Source organism: Dendrobates tinctorius, unplaced genomic scaffold, assembly GCF_039654945.1.
Source record: "Dendrobates tinctorius isolate UK_male_01 unplaced genomic scaffold, ASM3965494v1 ptg000060l, whole genome shotgun sequence".
NCBI lineage: Eukaryota > Metazoa > Chordata > Amphibia > Anura > Dendrobatidae > Dendrobates > Dendrobates tinctorius.
Genome location: NW_027361728.1, coordinates 79,641,734 through 79,660,552, shown reverse-complemented (window position 1 = coordinate 79,660,552; position 18,819 = coordinate 79,641,734).

The following is an 18,819-nucleotide window of genomic DNA, read 5'->3' as shown; positions in this document are numbered from 1 at the left end:
CAAATGAGAGAGACAGAATCTTAAAAAAAAGTCCTTTGTGACAGTTTTCCCCTAACCAAGATGGCGGACTTCATACTTCCGGTTCCGGTTTTGGCCAGTGTGCATGTCACGCTTTGATGATGCAGCTGGAGCGTCTCACTTGGCGTCCTTTGATGACGTTTGCGGGCCATTGATGTCACCGGGGGTTTTTCCCGTGACCTGCATCGTCACTGACCGCTGGGTGGGACGCAACTTCCGGCGCTGCACAGCGTTACATGCGCCGTTGATTTGGCCACTTGTGGACATAGTTATAGAGCATATAAATAGCGGTATGGACACACTCCGGACACAGCCCCCCGAGGAAGCCAATGCGAAACGTGCATTGGGGCTGCGTGTCCTGGGAATCCTTAGTGAGGGACAATGGGTAAAAGAGTGGTTTGGTTCCATAATATCGATTTTGAGATATGGGTTGTGGTCAGGGATCTGATGGGAGGCCCTGTTATATGTTGCGGCTTTATTTATGAACTATTTTTTCATGGTTTACATTTGGGCACTTGTACTTTAAGCCGCGAACTATGATATAATAGATTAATAGTCTTACTACCACTGTTCCCACCTCTTGATGTCTATCTAAGGCCCAGTATCATTTATATGCTTGTCCCTTTTCCCCTCTTTTCATGTACTTGTCTTGAATTACATTTTTTCAATGTTTGTATGATCTAATAATAATAATAATAATAAATTTTATTTTTATAACACCGACATATTCCGCAGCACTTTACATTTCAGAGGGGATTTGTACAGACAATAGACATTACAGCATAACAATAATCACATACAGTAGATTATAACAAATACCAAGAGGAAAGAGGGCCCTGCTCGCAAGCTTACAGTCTATGAGGAAAGAGGTAGACACGAAAGGTGGGTGGTAACAGTTGCCCTGATTGTATGGACCAGCCATAATATTAAGTGTGTAACAGTACAGACACAGAGGGCTAATGGATGCATAAAGCATGTGGGAACATGATGCGGGAAATCTGGTTATGTTAAACCTTTTGGCTGTGCCACACAGGGATAGATTAGGTTAATGTGTTGAGGCGATAGGCCAGTCTGAATAAATGCGTTTTCAGGGCACGCTTAAAATTGTGGAGATTGGGGACTAATCGTATTGACCTGGGAAGTGCATTCCAAAGAATTGGCGCGGCACGTGTAAAGTCTTGGAGACGGGAGTGGGAGGTTCTGACTATTGAGGATGTTATCCTTATAAAATTTGGATTTTATATTTGGATTCACACTGTTTTTTTTGATAATCAAGCTGGATATATGTCCAGGAGGCTTTATCAGCAAATTTTGTACTACTCTATTACACCATTATAGATAGATAGATAGATAGATAGATAGATAGATAAAATAGAAATATTCCTCCATAAAATCGGTTGTTTGTTCCAGGATTTTGTATTTTAGAGATGGCAATTATACAATGTTATACTTAAAGTCTTTGTGTAATCAACAAGATTGCAAAATTGCAATCCAAATAGAATTATCCAGAATATAAACTATTATACGCTTGCATGGCTTTAATATGTACTGTAAGTCACCTCTGGCAAAATGAGGCTATGGCTTGCTACTTGGTGATACGTTATTCTTTATCCAGTATTCACTATAGGCATAAGAATTTATACAATTTTAGTCACTGCATTTATACAATGTACGACTGGAAAAAAATGTTACATTTAGAAACAGAAATTCATAAGCCTTAATTCTAGGATCAAGAATAAATATTTGCACTGCACAAAAGAAGATTGTTAGAAACAGCTAATTCCTTCAGTGCAGGAAAAGCGGTAGGGAACTTGGATGTTAAAAGAAAAACAGGTTTCATTTATGTTTTCATTCTGTTGGTCAATGTAGACAGGAATTTTAGTCAAGGTCATGGGAAAGGGCAGTGCCCTAGATTTTCTTGCAGTCAGATCTGAGACACTATGAATCCCTTACAGAACATGAGTTGTTCTGGTAATAGTATCCTGTGCTTATGTAGAAGAAAACCTGCTCTGAAATCTTCAGCAATAACCACAGATGGATAGCAATGGCCCTGATGAGTGCCAGACGACATGTCCAATCTCCAACAGATCAAGTCCAAAGCTACATGTAGTCAGAACATTAAAGTTATTCATTTAAAATCATTAAGCTCAGTATGGAGGATTGCCTTGATTTCATTAAAGAGAATCTTCCAGCATGAATTGGGGAGTAAAACGTCCAAAAACAATTTCCAATTAGACAGTACAGCACCTGCAAAAACAGATGTATATTGTCATATCTGTTATTTTATGCTCAGACAGTTTCTACAAGACCAACCAGCAACGATCTTTATCTGATATCCTGAACAATTGTACTTTTATACTCAAAAAAAAGGTATTTTACAATAACAGAGAGAATATATGGAATTTAATTCTACTTGAGTGTTAAAAATAGCCATATTCGCCAAAATACAGATTTTTTTGTAATTCACTTTGAATCTGATAGGGCAATTAAAGTGAATCTTTCAGTAGGATCAACCCAGTAGCATCCTAATATGAATATGCAGGTCATAGGAAGCTGCATAAAATCATACCTTGATATCTGCGATATTTTGTGGATTTGTTATTTTTTCATAACCTTTTAAAGGGCATCTGTCAATAGGACCAACCCTCCATGTAGGTCACAGGAAGCTGAATAAACTGATACATTCATACCTGTGATACTATGCCTTATTCCAGACAAATCCATGTTTTTTTATTTTTTTTAATTTAAATTAGCTCTTCAGTCTTCAGGACTATGGGCTGGGCACTGACTTCCATGAGAATCTGCCGCAAGATTTTATTATAAATTATAGAGGAGTAAGGCTAGTTTCACATTAGCGTTTATGGCCGCATCGTCGGGCTGCGCACGGCCACCGCTAAGCCCCGCCCCCTGCCGCGCCTCCACCGGTAGCTCCGCCTACGGATGCATGACGCTGCATGCATCCTGCATCCCCTATCTTTAGCACTGGGGACGCAGGCCGTGCGCAGTATATGTTTGGCGGCGCATGCGTCCTTTTGACTCTGCGCCGACCAGCGCCAAATGCAACAGGTTGCAATTTGGTGCGCTCGGCGCAGCGTCAAAAGGACGCATGCGGCGCCAAACGCATACTGCGCATGGCCTGCATCCCCAGTGCTAAATATAGGGGACGCAGGACGCATGCAGCGTCATGCGTCCGTAGGCGGAGGCGCGGCAGGGGGCGGGGCTTAGCAGCGGCCGTGCGCAGTCCGACGCTGCGGCCATAAATGCTAATGTGAAACTAGCCTTACCAGTGTGATGTGCGATGTCCGCTCTTTGCTCTCCTGATCTCACTGCAGAGCTGTCTGTGACCATTACTGACACATCTGCATGTTCCTCTCTGTGGTTCAGCTTTCATCTCACAGGCAGCCAGTGTTGCAATATTGTTGCAATACAGCAGAGCTTTGAGAGCTGCAGCTTCTGACATGTTTATTATGAGACAAGTTCAGTTCTACTGTTCTGTGCTAGTTACATGTCTCTGACGTAAGGTCATGGCACACATCAAGCTGTCGCGACATTGTAACCTTCCAGACGATGTTTCTTCTGCACTAAGAAGCCAATGCACATAGAAGGTCAGAAAAGTAACAAGGATATCGCAATTGCCGGGCGTAGGTGCGGGAAAACCCCTACACGTCACAGGGCACTGTGACGCTGATGGAAGGCGACAGGTACGCTAATAAACACTGGAAGCGGAGTTTTCTTTCAGGCACCCCACGCCCCAGAGCATGGAAGAACTCATTAACATAAAGGAATAAAAGATGATTTTGGCATAACAAGACATCTGATATGAGGTATAAAGGTATGAATATTTTCAGCATTCTAGAATCTGTAAGCCCTTATTAATAGGTTAGGTACATCCAAGGGGGTGACAGATTTCCTTTAATTGACTCCCAGAGGAATCCAATAAATGATTGGAAGAAAACCTTGTGATTGACCTATTGATGGTAACATGTAATAATTGCTGTCATCCAGTCAGTCACTTCCTTTCCAATGTGTAGAGCACAAACAGCTGAAATTTTAAGAGAAAATGTAGACAATTTTTGCAGATTACAAAGAACTGCCAATTTTAGAGCTGATATATATAAATTAGCTCTGATACATTATACTATAAATACAGTGTGTGTGTGTATAAGTACGCCAGCTGATGCCAGTGTGTCAGTGCCTAGAGAGATTATTTTATGAACACAGTAGTACCGTGTGCTGACATACTGTTCCCACATCCTGAACCTGACCTTCTGCTTCTTGGAGCAGCTTCCAAAAGAGAATCTGAGTGTGACAGGTGTATGAAGTTACTTACAAACAAAATGCTTGACAGAAGCTTGCATATTCTGTTAATAAGATTGCTCATAAATGTGATACGTAAAATACTAAGTTACTTAATGGGATTTTCTCATCATCCACCGCTGTAAATAAATGAATTATTTAGTGCAGATAAGAAATGCCCCAATTATACTAGAACTACTGACCTCATCCTAGCGTAGTTTAGTGTACTTTGTTGCCAGAAACCATGAAATTGGGTAAGTCAATAACTATCCATAGGAAAGTGATATACTAATCTGACTAGCAGTCAAAAGTTATGCCACAACGCACAAGTGACGTACCTGTTCTGAGCAGCCAGGTCTCATTGTTCACGGCAGCGTGCTTCCGGACTTCCAGGATACGCATGCGCATTAGAAGCATGCATAGTGCAAAGCTATCATTGAGAAGCCAGGCTATCCCCAGAATGGTAGAATGCTTCCACTGAAAAAGTACAAAAAATAAACGGTTTGAGATAGATACTGACTTTCAAAACTGTTGCACATTATAAATATCTATTTATATAATTGCCTTGTAATGTTTCCATTTCCTGTTCTGTCCAGATGTCACCATATCCCAGAATTCCAAGCGGAGGAAGTTCACCCAAGTGACCGCCATATTGGGACACCCAAGTGATGGGTGACTCAATATGGAAAACTACTGCTGGTACCAACCTATTGCGCGGTACCACCAGCGGAACACTGTCGCACCTCACACACACACACACACTATACGCTGTACACACCACTCACACACTCAGACTCATACACTCGCACACTCACACTCATACACTCACACTCTCATACACACTAACGCAGCCTCTTGGCGGTGCCACCAGCGGAACACCGCAGGTGCAGTGAATCATTCGGCTGATCCCAGTGGCAGATGCGCGATGTGTCTAAAGGCAGAGGAAGCCGGTCACATTAAAGCGATTTTCCCATGAACGAAAGTTCATTTTAAAAATTGTCTGTGTCTGACCATGTACAGAGCATACCACATCTCCTGGGCAGGGGAGGAAGCAAAAGACAATACTGACATTACAGCTGGGGATCACAGAGAATTCATTTTGTGAGGTAAAATATTTCACTGACTGTTTTTAAACAATATTTTACCTCACGAAATGTATCCTCTGTGATCTCCTGCAGTAATGTCAGCATTGTCTTTTGCGTCCTCCCCTGCCCTGGAGCTGTGGTATGTTCTGTACATGGTCAGACACAGGGGTGAGAGAGACAGAGCACAGGGGGAAGACAGCTCAAACGGGACAGCACATGAGGGGAGAACACAGCACAGGAAGGAGAGAGACAGCAGACAAGGGGGATAGCACATGGGGTAGACAGGTCATATAAGAGAGCACAGACGGGAAAAGTCAGCACATGGGGAAAGAGAGAGTGGATAGGTGGGTGAGCACATGGGAAGGAGAGATTCTCAATGCTGCAAAGCCTGCCCCCTTTGTGACATTACCGCCATCTAGTATTTTATAAAACTAGATTTTTGGTGTTAAGTACTCATTACAGCATTCATATCACATAGGAATAATAGTCAAAAATGAGCATATCTAGCCTATTTGCTAGAGAATAAAACATCACTGAGGCATGAGCTATGTGACAGCTGCCTCCAGTGCGAGTAGACACTCACTCTACATAGTTATAAGTAATCCATCTGTTCTTAGTAAATGATGTTCTTCTGAATGGAATTGATTACGATATCAAAAAAGTATGTTTAAGTGTGATGGAATCTCATGAAAGCTTAATAAGGACCTATGATGAGGAGTTTTGGTATGTCAGCTCTACAGATAGCCAAAGCCTTCGTAGAAAGCTAAACCTGCGCGAAACTGCTAACAAGTAAAATATTCAAGTGTGAAAGCATTAAACTTTTATGAAGGTCACACAATGCTTGGAAGTACAAAATTTTCTACAAATTGCAAACTTAGTGCAAAGAAATTAAAGATTAATTGGATGAGCTAATCTATCTTTCATACAATTCCCTGAAGTGTTTCTACCCAACAAAATGTTACACAGCATTTAACATGTGAGAGCAATAACCAGTTCTAAAACATTCTGCTCAGATCCCACTTAGAGCCTAAGTAAAAATGACTACTAAAGACATATTAATTTCACTTGCTTTACAGAATAAGCCGAATTTACACTCCAGAGTATCATGCAAGCTGGCTAGAAATAGAGGATTTGCATTTGGTCTATTGAGACCTTTGTATGTAAAAAGGGAAAAAGAAACTGTAAAGATCTACTGTCACAAGTACGCCGATTAAGTATGGAGCTGAAAACAAAAGATGAAGCAATCACCAAGATTTGCGTGTGTGCATATAGTATGTGTGTATATACAGTAAATCCTATTGCCTGCTTCCTTTTTTTTTCCTTTCAACTCTTTGCATGAGTTTATAGACATACAATCAAGCAAGGTACTCACATCTCCCCAGCCAGCACACTCCCATCTTCACGTGCTACTTATGCCCAAATCTTTGTGATCAAGAAGGAACTGAAAGACACCACAAAATGCTTACATTACTGAGCAGTATCATTGAATACTGCTAGTAAAAAATGTTAAATTTTCCCTTTAAAGTTTAAATATTATACCAAACAGTGATGCTTGAAAGTTTGTGATTAGTGATGAGCGAGTATACTCGTTGCTCAGGTTTTTCCGAGCATGCTCGGGTGGTCTCTGAGTATTTTGGCGTGCTCGGAGATTTAGTTTTCCTCGTCTTATCTACATGATTTGCAACTTGTAGACAGCTTGAATAAATGTGTGGAATGCATGTTTGTTAGGGAATTCCCACATGTATTCAGCGCAAATCATGCAGATAAGACAACGAAAACTAAATCTTCGAGCACGCCAAAATACTCGGAGACCACCCGACCATGCTTGGGAAAACCTGAGCAATGAGTATACTTGCTCATCACTATTTGTGATCCCTTCAGAGTTTTACATATTTCTGCATAAATTAGACCTAATGCTAAATTCATGGCCGGCTTTACCTATGTGCGACTGGTGCGGTAGCACAGTTCACCGCCCGCCAGACTTCACAGGGGGTGCAGCGGGGGGACAGCATGTCAATTTGATTTGCTCCTCCTGTACCCCTAATTGCAAGTTTACCCTCTGCCATTCGGCTGGAGAAGAAAATGGGGTGGGAAAACCAGTCTTTTTTTACTTGCTGTGCCCCGGCCACCTAGCTGCACATTCAGTTTCCTGTGACAGTCGTAAGTGATGCAGACAGGTAGGGATGAGTGAATCCCTGGATGTTCAGGTTCATCGGGTTCAGCCAAACTAGAGTTAAAGGGACTCTGTCACCCCTTTTTTCGAATATGAGCTGCCAGCACCGACATCAGGGGCTTATCTACAGCATTCCGTAATGCTGTAGATAAGCCCCCGATGTAACCTGAAAGATAAGAAAAAAGAGTTAGGTTATACTCACTGGGGGGGCGGTCCGGTCCGATGGGTGTCGCGGTCCGGTCCGGCGCCTCCCATCTTCATACGATGCCGTCCTCTTCTTTGTGGCTCCTGCGCAGGCGCACTGCTCTGCCCTGTTGAGGGAGAGGAGAGCATCAAGTAGGGCCTGCAGGAAGAGAGATGCCGTGGTCGACCTGTGCCTACAACACAACCAAATGAAACACTTTCTCTATCCATGTTTTCTCCTCAGTCTTCTAACTGCCCTCAAAGTCTCCAATCCTGCCCTGTCTCCTTCTTGCCCCCAATGTCTCCAGTCCTGCCCCATCTCCATCCTGCCCCCCGTCTCCATTCTGCCCCCTTCTCCATCCTGCCCCCAATGTCTTCAAACCTGCCCTGTCTCCATCTTGCCCCGTCTCCATCCTGCCCCATCTCCAATCCTGCCCTCGTCTCCAATCCTGTCCCCCAATGTCTCCAATCCTGCCCCCAATGTCTCCAATCATGCCCCATCTCCTTCCTGCCCCATCTCCATCCTGCCCCCAATGTCTCCAATCATGCCCCGTCTCCAATCCTGCTCCCGTCTCCATCCTGCCCCATCTCCATCCTGCCCCCAATGTCTCCAATCCTGCCCCGTCGGCATCCTGCCCCCGTCTCCATCCTGCCCCGTCTCCAACCTGCCCTCAAAGTCTCCATCCTGCCCCCAATGTCTCCATCCTGCCCCCAATGTCTCCAATTATGCCCCGTCTCCAATCCTGCCCCCGTCTCCATCCTGCCCCATCTCCTTCCTGCCCCCATCTCCATCCTGCCCCCAATGTCTCCAATCATGCCCCGTCTCCAATCCTGCTCCCGTCTCCATCCTGCCCCTGCCTCCAATCCTGCGCCATCTCCATCCTGCCCCGTCTCCATCCTGACCTCAATGTCTCCAATCCTGCCCCCATCTCCAATCCTGCCAGTCTCCATCTTGCCTCCCCCCTGTCTCTAATCTGCCCTGGCAGGCTGGAGACACATGGTCCATGTGTCTCCATCCTGCGGGGAAACATAATAATTAAATTAAAAAAAAACAAAAAAATAAACTTTCTTCTTACCTGGCCGTGCTCCTGCTGGAAAATGCAGCTCCTGTGTGAGCTCAGCTAAAAGGACCTGTGGTGATGTCATCATCATGTGATCAGGGGGTGAAGCTGATCAATGGTGAAGGCCTGTGATCAACTCTGCCCCCGATCACATGACGATGACGTCACCACAGGTCCTCCAATGCTTGGCTGCTGCTCTCCTCTCCTCCTGCGCTCCACATGGCTAATGTGAAAATTGAATAATTAGCCATGCGGTGCAGGAGGGGCCCCCGTTCAATGAACCGGCTGCACAGGCGGTAGGTCCGCCCCTGGCCAGCTCTTCACTTTCTGTAGTGGACCAGGTGGAAGATAATGTGAAGGAACGAGAAGTACTCTCAGCCATCCAATCTAACACCTTTTCAACATCTTGTGGTCTCACCATTCGAGCATACTTGGCCCTAAAAAATGATACATAATGCACCAGAGGAAGTTGTTGTATTTGGGCACATAGCAGGCACAACATGACCATGTCCTCTACATGCAGCAGCTACACCACCACCACCACTACCATCAGCAGCTACACCAGCACCACCAAGTCCTTTTTCCTTATTTGATGCTCTCCTCATTTTTTGAAAGAAGTTTTCCTGCACTCTACTCACACAGTGGTGGTGGAAAAGTAGATTTATTTTTTTGACACACTACTTTTATAAACACAGCGGTACAGTAAAATTATTTGTTTGGCCTGCACATGATAAAGAGACAGTTGCAAAGGATAACTTTTTTGTATTAAAAAATGGCAAAGACTCAACTGCAGAGCACAACTCTTTTTGACACACTACTTGTATAGACATGCAGTACAGTAAAGTTATCTTTTTGGTTTAGAAATGGCAAAGATAGCTGCAGAGTAAATTTATTTTTTGCCACACTGCTTGTATAGACACAGCGGTCCAGTTAAATTATTTTTGGCCTACAAATGGCAAAGAGAAGGCTGCAGAGTAGATTTATTTTTTAGGTACACTATTCGTACAGACATGGCTGCAGAGTATTCAGAGGCTTTTTGGAACAGTACTCCCACAGTCAGGGTTACAGTGTACCCACAACAGCTTTTTGGCACAGTACTCCCACAGACAAGGTTGCAGAGTACACACAGTGGCTTTTTGGCAGAGTACTCTCACAGGCGAAGTTACAGAGTACACAAAGCGACTTTTTGGCACAGTACACACAGCATTTTTTTGGCACGGTACTCCCACAGATGGTGTTGCAGAGTGCATCCAGTGGTTTTTTGGCACAGTACTCCCAAATGCTAGGTTGCAGAGTGCACACAGCTACTTTTTGACACAGTACATTCATCAGCTTTTTGTCACAGTACTCCCACAGATATGGGTGCAGAATACACACAATAGGTTTTTGGCACCGCTCTCCCACTGAGGCACATGCAGAGTACACATAGTGGCTTGTTTGCAGTGTGCGCAACATAACACTGTCCCTCACTCCAGCTGCATCCTGTTCCTACACTAATCAGAGCAGGATGGCAGTGGCACTCGTAATAAAGCATTTATTCAGGCCGGATCACGTGGTGCACCGGCCAATCACAGCCATGCCAACCTTTCAACATACTTTATTAGGCATTCAAATCTGAACAGAAAACCAGACTTCCTTTTAAAAGTCCATGTTTGAGGTTCAGTAATCATAGAAGAATGCCACCCACCCCTCGGATTATAATCATAGAAGAACACCCTCCATCTCGGAGTATAATCATAGAAGAACGCCTCCCCACCCGCTCGAATACAATCATAGAATGATGTCTACCCCATGAAGTGTAATCATAGAATAAGGCCTCTTTCACACATCAGGTTTTCGCCGTCAGGCGCGATCTGGCGCTTTTGACAAAAACCGGATCCGGCGAAATGCAATGCCGGATCCGGTTTCCCCCCCATTGACTTGCATTAGAGCCGGATCGAGCTGGATGGCCATGCGTTTCATCCGATTTTCGCCGGATCCGGCAATGTGACGCGATCCGGCGTCTGGAAAAAACGGCTACTGTAACGTTTTTTGTCTCCGGCGAAAAAGCCGGACACGCCGGATCCGGCGTGTCCGGCTTTTTCATACAATGAAAGCCTATGAGCGCCGCAATGCGCCTGATCCGGCGACAGCCGGATCCGGTGGCCGGATCCGGTTTTTTTGGTCTGAGCATGCTCAGTAGCTCTGCCCACAAGACATATATAAAAGCAAGACAGTGGGACCCTCAGCCACACCCAACATGCCACCCAAGCCAAGAACCAGGAGCAGGAGAAGGCAGCAGACATCTGCAGCAGCACCATCAGCACCACCCCAAATGGAGCAGCATGCTGAACAACGGGAGGGGAGTCCAGCAGCAGATGAGAGACGGTAATTATCAAATGCCCCATTCCTCCAAACTAGGGCTATGGAATATCAAGATATTCATTGGCCCTTTGTTTCTCTTTATTCAACAGCCGCCCAATAGATGCAGCAGCAGCAGCAATGGCAGCAGCAGGAACACCACCCACAGCCATGGAGTCTGGCCATGAGGAAGACAGCACATCTTCTTCTGGGAGCCCTCCCTCGCATCGTCAGCGTTTGACGGTAAGTTTTTATTTCCAAAATCCATCATCTCTGTAATATATGTCTATTCTTTGCCTTTTATTTCAAAACAGGAATCACAAGATGAAGAGGAGCTCCCAGAAGAAGAAGGAAGGCGTGGACAGACACTTGGAGTGGGCTCACAATTGGTAAGTTTTTTGCATCAAACGCAGAAACACAACATCACACTACACACAACACATAGAAAACAATGTTCTGCAGACCACACACAGCAAACAAATGCCTACATCCAAAGACATAACATTTTTTGTTTTGTTCTCCAGTCTTCCCAATCTGGTGCTCGGCCAAGAGGTCCTCGCAGTGCCTCCCAGGGTCATCGGCGACAGCAACGCGGCGGTCACCAGCGTGTAAGAATAAATATTTTTGCTTTGTTTTTTTGCACTTTTTATTTCATTTCTTTTGTGGAGGCTAATTATGTTATTTTTGTCTTTTTCTTTAACAGCCTTCACAGCGTGCTCCCGACTCTGACGGTGAGGATGGAGGGATTGATGTGGACCACCTCATCGATCTCGTCAGAGAAAGGGAGCCGCTCTGGAATATGGCTGACCGCCGCCACGCTGACCTTATCGTTACCCGACGACTCTGGGAGGAAATCTGTTCGCTCTTTGTGGACCGCTGGGAGGACCTCGAAGCTCGGGCCCAGATTAAAGAGCGTAAGTATATACAGTACCGGTTGCTTGATTTAAACCAGTGTTTCCCGAACTCCAGTCCTCGTGGTCCCCACGGATCATGTGTTCAGGATTTCTATTTACTTTGGAAATCCTGAAAACATGACCCCTGGGGACCATGAGGACTGGAGTTTGGGAAACACTGATGTTGTATACTAACCACTTTGTCCTTTCTCGTTTCAGGGGAGAGAATTGTGAAGCGGTGGCGGTCTGTGAGGGATCGTTTCAAGAAGGAGTTCAATAAAGAGATGCGGGCCCCGAGTGGATCTGGAGGACGCAGGAGCAAGTACAAGTACGCACGAGCCCTGTCGTTCCTCCGGGAGACAATGCTCACCAGAAGGTAAATATTACACACCACATGTGACAAAAAAATGTTTAGATGTAACTTTTTTTTTTCAGCCAGGGCCATACCATGTCACTATTTTAATTGTTTTTTTTCTCTTTATTCCACAGCACGGTGAGCAGCACTCGGGAGCCTGCACGATTGGACCCTTCTGAGGCGATCCCTGAGGAGACCGGCACCGAGGGACACTTCGACCGCCCCGGTACATCTGCACCTTCCCAGCCTTCCCACACATTCGACCCATCTGTCCCATCCACCAGCACAGGAGCATCGTGGCCGCCTACATTACATGAAGCTGCTGGTGAGGAGATCCCTTTACCCCACCCTTCTGCCCCTGCCACCTCTAGTACACCTGCGGGTACTGGGCGGCAGCGGCAGAGGGGTCAGGAAAAGAGTTATGCGCCAGAGCTCTTGCATCTGAATGCATCTTTCCAGAACTGTCTAAAAGTCTTGTCAGAGCAAATCTCCGCAGGCTTTCAGCAGATCAACTCCAGCATTCTGGAGGTGAAGACACTTCTGCAAACCATGCATTCAGAAGCAAGATCTTCGCCAAACCACACCTTTTTCAGGTCTGTTGTGGAGCGCATGGCAACACTATCTCCTACCCAGCAGATGCATGTAATGCATTCGTGCCACGGTGCTCTACAGCAGGTTACCTCCCAACCTCCACCTCCCACCACTGTAGTTCCTCCACCTGCACCCCCTCCAGCCACTTTCCATCCTCCCCCTCCTATTACATCTGCACCCCCTCCAGCCACTTTCCATCCTCCCCCTCCTATTACATACCAGCAACCTGCCCAGTACCAGCAACCTCCCCAGTACCAGCAACCTCCCCAGTACCAGACATCTCCCCACTTCCAGCAACCTGCCCCGTACCAAACTCCTTCCCCGTACCAAACTCCTTCCCCGTACCAAACTCCTTCCCCATACAACTTTCCATCAACATCATCTGCTCCTACAGTCCCTGCCCAACCCTCCACTCCACCGCCCACCACCTCTTCTGCCTCCCACATGTCCACCCATTCTGTAGCTTTTTCCACACCATCACCTCTAACTGTTCCTTCCCCACCACGATCCCAGTCCTCTCTCCACACTCCCATTGTCGAAGTGTCCCGCAGCCCCTCCAGCAGTGTTTCCACCCCACACTACACAGATTTATGATGTGTTTTGTAATAAAAATGCCCAGTTGGTTTCAAACCTTTATTAAAAAAGTTTTTTTAACTTTAAAAACAGTTTACAAAAAAAAAATATTTTAAATAAAAGTTAAATTATTGTTTACACTGGTTGTCTGTCATTTCTTTCTGCGGCGAAATATGTTTAAAAAAAAAGGTTAAATACAGGGAATTTAAAAGGTAAAAAGGTATTCAAAACCAGGTATATAACTGTGGGTAAATTTTAGCTTTTTGCCACAGTTGTGTTCCTGGTTGTGTTTGAAGCAAAGTATTTCACCTAAAAAGTTGTGTTTATTGTTGGTGATTTCCTAACAATGTACACAACTTTTGTTAAAAGGTGAAATACTTTGCATAAAACACAACCAGGTACACACCTGTGGCCTAAAGCTAAAAATAGAGACCATGACAAGATAGCCAACTTTGGTTGGCAAAGGTATATACTGTTGGTACAGAAGGTACACAAGTTTGGTTAGGGCACAAATCTTTCACACTCTGTCATCCTGCCAGTGTACTCTGCCTTGAGGTGACATAAAGTATAGTGCAAAATTGTCCCTCATTACTGAAACCGTCACAGAACTTCTAGTGGTAATGTCATGGTAATCTTGCAAGGTGGTTTCTTCAGAGGTGTCCTCAATGGAAATGGGTTCCTTGCAGATAACAAAATTGTGGAGTACCACGCAAGCTTTGATCACCTCGTCAACAGTTTCTGCCTTGAGGTTGATCGCAGTCAATAGGACCCGCCATTTGGCTGTCAGAATACCAAAGGTACATTCAACCATTCTTCTTGCTCTTGTGAGGCGGTAATTAAAAATGCGTTTTGGTCTTGTCAATCCTCTGCTAGAGTACGGTTTCAAAAGGTGTTCTGACAGCTGGAAGGCTTCATCCCCTACACAGACAAATGGCATAGGTGGACCAGATGTTTGCGGCAGCGGTCTAGGTGGTGGGAACTGGAAGGTGTTTCCATACAGTTTACGCCCCATGGCAGACAGTTTGAAAACTTGAGAGTCATTGGAGCGGCCATAGGCCCCAATATCAACAGCAATAAATTTGTATTCCGCGTCAGCGATGGCCATGAGGACAATTGAAAAATATTTCTTGTAATTGAAATATTCCGATCCCGATCCGGCTGGCTTTACAATGCGGATATGTTTCCCGTCCACAGCGCCCAAGCAGTTGGGAAACTGACATATCTGTTGAAACTTGTCAGCAATTTCAATCCACCTCTCTGTTGTGGGCTCTGGTAAAAACTCTTCAGCTAAGGAGTCCCACAGTGCACGGCATGTGTACTTCACTATTCCAGATATGGTGGAAATCCCGAGTCTGTACTGGAAATGCAGTGACGAAAGGGATTCTCCAGTTGCAAGAAATCTGTGGGGAATTAAAAAACAATCAATTAGTTTTAAATCACAGCATTACATACCAAAACTCAGCTATAACACTTGGAGATACAAACTACCACCAACAAGATTGCAGTGAAAGTGTGCTCTGATGCGATCACATCCAATAAATGTGGCTTACCTTAAAGTCACCATCAGACGCTCTGCGGGTGAAACAGAGAAGCGGCAATAGGTGTCCGCTTTTCTTATGAGGTGTGCAATGCGCTCCACCAAGTAATCAAAATTCTCCATTTTCATCCGAACATATCCAAAAAATGTGTAGAATAGACCCCACGCGTCATTCTCTTGGCTGTGATGGGGTGGATCCACAAACGTCATCTACGATGCCTGATGCGCTGCTGTCTCGCTCTCTCCTTCTCCAGAACAATCACCCTCAAACGATTTGCCTCCGCTATAAAATCCGCCAAATTCTTCAAAATATTTCCCATCACAACATCCATCTTCGCCAACTTGCTCTTCTCTCCAACCTGCACTTTCTCCTCTACAACCTGTCAAAGAAGGGCTGTAGGAACACGCTATATATTGTTTTCCAGTAGCCAATCCCGTTCGGAAGGCCACAAGGGTCAATTTTAAAAACCGGATCCGGCGTAATCCGTCGAAAAACGGATAGAAAAACGGATGAACCGGATGAGGCGGATCCGGTTTTGTCTGTCAAGAACAAGACGGATCCGGCAGAAAACCGGATCCGGCACATCAGGTTTTACAAAACATTTGCCGGATCCGGCGTTCCGGCACGACGTCGGATCGCTCCTGACGCCGAAAACCTGATGTGTGAAAGTAGCCTAACACTCCACATTGGAGTATAATCATATAAGAATGCCTTGCACCCCTAGATTATAAACATAGAAGAATGCTCCCCATCCTGGAGTATAATCATAGAAGAATGCCTTCCGTCTTCCGGAGTACAATTAAAGAATAACACCCTCCATCCCTGGAGTATAACCATAGAATAACATCCTCCCTCTGCAATATTATGATGGAATAACGCCTACCTCTCCCTTCGAGTATAATCATTAAACCCTTTCTGACATTTTCCGTTTTTATCATTTTCTGTTTTTGCGCTTTTGCTTTTTTATTCCTGTTATTCCAAGAGCCATATCTTTTTATTTGTCCATAGATATAGATGTGTGTAGGCTTTCCTTTGTTTGCAGAATGAGTTGTACTTTTGAATGGTACCAGCCATTCTATGTGTTCATGTAATGTAGTGGAAAAGCAAGAAAAAAATTCCAAGTGAGTCAAAATTGGCAAAAACTTTCAACACCACAGTAGTTTTCTGGTTTATGTTTTACATCATTCATTTTCAGTTTTCTGTTACAATGCTTAGATTCCCACTTATTGCATTATTTCTTGTGTTATGGCAGCTAAAAAATGCACTACTGGCTTTTTTTTCTCATTACGCCATTTAACACTAGGGTTACCGTAATTAAATTTTATATTTTGATAGATCAGACTTATATTGACTTAGCGATAACAAATATTTATGTCATACAGTATATCAGCAAGGAGGTTAAATAATGCCCCCCACCGCAACCAGAATAAAATCATTAAATAACACCCCCTGAGGTATAATCACATAGTAACTTGTCGTAAAATAGCATCCTCCTAGAGTATAATCATATCCACCTATTGCAGTAAAATGATGCCCAACTGGAATGGAATGTGTTCCTTCCATTGGCATGTGTCAGGCATATTCCCAAGTGTCATTCACTGAGAGCTTTCAGTTTCACTATGGATATTTGGCTCATAAAATTATTATAGTACTATAGCACGCAATATTTAAACATTAGAATATAGGAGCCAACTTGTTTTTTGCCTGATCTAAAAATTTCGCAAAGCGTCATTCACCAACTGTTAACAGTTTTGCTATATATACAGTATATATTAGGCTAATAAAATGTCATTATAGTGCTATAGATTGCAATATGTAAATATGATTACATAACAAAAAAAAACCCAAATGTTTTAAGATATACATGTGTATATGTATCCATGTACTGATGGTGGTTCTGGTGATGTATTAATGTACTTACTAGTGATGAGCGTGCTCATCACTACTTGCTATCCACTCGAGCATCAGTGTTCTCGGTATGCTTGTTACGCAGCCAGTTTCTTTTAATGCTCGAGTGGAAGTCCCTGCCCCGCATGTTTGACACTTTTTAGACAGCCAATGAACATGTGGGAATTGCCTGCCAGTCACTGTAACACCGTAGCCATCTTGGTTGCGGCATTACTGTAATTTACTGGCCACATAGCGTAATCAGGTGTATGTAAGACCCTAGATACCATGCTCGCCACACTCTACCCTGGACACAGGCAGAGAAGGGAGAGGTGCTGTGGAGAGGAACAGAATTACAGCTGCGTATTAGCCAGGGATTCAAGCACATTTTTGTTATATAAATCGCATAGCTAGTTTTATACTGCAGTCTCCTACGTCCATCTGAATTTTTGCACATTTTGCTGTCATTGTAACTCGCAATTTTTTTCAGCAGTGACTTTTTATATGACATTTATTGTGCTATAGTTGGGCCTCAAACACCCAACCAAAAATATTGTTAGTTAAAAAAAAAATCATATTGCTATATTGATACTGCAGTCTTATAGGTCTATCTGTAGTAAATTTATTGGCATTGTAATACTGTCTGTGACATTTTCTCAACAGGGATATATCATATGTAATTTAAAATGGGCAAGGCGCGTGGTACGAGAAGGGGAAGTGGATTTGACACTGATGGTGAGCGCAGAGGCCAGGGCAGTGGGCAAGGTGCAACTGCGTCAGCTGTGGGAGCACAACAAGCACACACCATGTCAATCAAGCTACCTGTCCCACTTTGTAGGGGGTGCAGAACACCACTCTTAAAGCTAGACCAGTGTGAAATGGTTGCTGGATGGATAGCAGATAATGCTTACAGACACTTTGCCAGCACTACCCCGTCTACCACACAATCCAATCTCAGTAGCTGTGATTCTGGACCACATAATTCTCACCCTGATGCTCCTTCCTCCCATCATGACATGTGCCCAGAGACAAGTGATCCCACACTTGGACACTCCGAAGAGCTGTTCACAATTCCATTTATAGATTCTGGCCTCTCCCCCTGCCCGTTTCAAGCTGAACATGAGAAGATCGCAGGTAGCTGTGAGCAGGTTGCGGATGCAGTGACAGATGGGAGACAGATCAAGGGTTAATGTATTTACTTGAACAGGGATATACTCCACGCAGGGAGCTAAGCAGTTTAGCAGGTTTATTGCATTAATGGGGGAAAACAACAAGGAAATAAGGTGCATGAAGCAACACCGGTGATCAGGTAGAAACGAGTTCTTAAAGGATAACTTATCTGGTCAGTCGACTTTCAGGTGCTGGATTCCACGATGTGAAGCGGTGATGCCGACAGTAGTCAGTGAAGGCTTGTGCCGATGGCGTCCTGATGTCAGTGAGGATCCAGTGGGGTCTTGACTGTGATAGTTCACCTCTGATACCCTACGCAGGGTTCTGAATCCGATGATTATGGTCACGGGTAAAGTGTGGGCTGCAACACAGTTCAGACCCACCGTGGCATGGAAGACATGGAACGGGGAGTCAGGGCACAGTTCATGGTCATGTACCCGGTCTTTCTCTGAAGCGGTATGAGCACGGCACAAGCAAGACCACAGTGTTTGACACCCTGGTGTGGGAGAGCCAGTGGGGGCACTCCAAGTCTCTGTGCACAATCTCTGTGGGTGGCCAAAGGGATTCTCAGGTGCAGGCCTGCACTGCTCTGGTGCTGCAGGGACGGAGCACTTACATCTCTCTGCCGCGCACTGTCTGTTCCCACCAAGTCTGCT